At 33.8% G+C, this 1,525-nt stretch overlaps 1 long non-coding RNA gene across 1 annotated transcript; it reads right to left on the bottom strand.

Moving 5' to 3' along the window:
• Positions 1 to 341: 341 nt before the first annotated feature.
• Positions 342 to 1,174, bottom strand: LOC125471138. Its single transcript, XR_007253404.1, has 2 exons — positions 694 to 1,174; positions 342 to 606 (listed from the first exon to the last, which is right to left on the bottom strand). It is a non-coding gene; the product is annotated as an uncharacterized LOC125471138 (long non-coding RNA).
• Positions 1,175 to 1,525: the final 351 nt, after the last annotated feature.

Raw genomic sequence — 1,525 nt, forward strand, 5'->3', positions numbered from 1 at the left:
CATTCATTCATTGGCTAGTAGATAGTACAGAGTAAAGAACAATAGGATAGATATACATAATGATATTTAGGCCGCCACTGGCGCTGCACGGCGGTCATCTGTCCTTTTCAATCTCTTGATTTTAGCTTAAGTACAAAAACGAAGAAATATGAATATAGGTTCAAGTTGTGGAAACATATTTTTTGTAAAGTAAGGATAATGTTGCGTACTATAGACGTTTTGGTAGCCTTTTTACAAAAAACGAAGAAATATTAACATTACAATTGTTAATATATAATTGAATAATATTTCGGTAAATTTAGAGTCAATTATAAAAAAAGGGAAGTTAATTACAAATTAAGTCATTTAAATGAGATCTCTGGTATAATTTTTATGGTGATCTGAATTATAAAAGGAAACAACTGCCTTTATTTACCACAATTTGAAAGCTAATATACGCTGGAAATACATATAATCAGTATAATATGCTAGCTGAATACAAAGTATTGATTCAAGTTCTATATTGGTAATTTGAATGATGAATAATACTACTTAAGAAATTAAGATCCGCCAGGCAAGATAATTAAGATATAATTGATCATATATGTTCATGGTATCATCATCTTCCTACAAGAGAAAGTGGAAAATTAAGAGATCATATGCGTGTTAATTAATTAACCAGCAAGGGAGAGTGGAAAATTACCAATACTTAACTGTATATAAGATTGATGAACTAGCTAGCAATCAAGGCCGCTTTTTGGTGCCGAAACGGCAGTTTTGCTGATCATGCTGCAAAAATGTTCCTCTTGTAACGTTGCTTGCCCAAATGAGTATCTCAGGATTGCAGAAGCACCAGTGCTATATATATAGACACACATGTTTATATATATATATATATATATATATATATATATATATAGCAAGCTGCATGCAAACTGTGGCTGGAATACTCATTTGAGCAAGAAACATTACGAAGAGGAGTAATCCCATAAAACTCTCTCTCTCTCTCTCTCTCTCTCTCTCTCTCACACACACACACACACACACAGAGACATCTATCACTGAACTGAATAAGCAAGCACATGGTTCTTGTAAGAACCCTTCAATATAGGGCAGTTCTATATATAGAAGGTCATAAGTCCTACACCAGTACTACCTATGGTACGTGATTGGTGGGGGTGAAAGCACAGTAATATTGTCCTGTGTGTAGTTTAATCAAGAGTCAGGACCCACCCCAATGCATGCGTACCGCTAGAACACAAATCTAGGAAAGAGACTTCTATGAATCACGTTAACCGTTACTAGTGACATTCCGAATCACTAATAAAAATGATGTCCTCTTTACATAACCTTTTATGAGTGGTCCTTGATCTCGATGGTATGGTACTATTAATCAATTTAGAGCCGTCGTTCATGACTAACTTAATTAATTAATTGTTGTTGTTAATTATATAAATAGTAAGGTTTTAGCTAGGGTAATGGAATCAGTTTGTTGGCAAGCGTATGATCAGGAAGAAGTATGTATGTGGTTTGTCATTTTTAATTC

This window comes from the organism of the source record quoted next, unplaced genomic scaffold (genome assembly GCF_019419815.1).
Source record: "Pyrus x bretschneideri cultivar Hongxiangsu unplaced genomic scaffold, Pyrus_bretschneideri_v1 Contig57, whole genome shotgun sequence".
Lineage (NCBI taxonomy): Eukaryota > Viridiplantae > Streptophyta > Magnoliopsida > Rosales > Rosaceae > Pyrus > Pyrus x bretschneideri.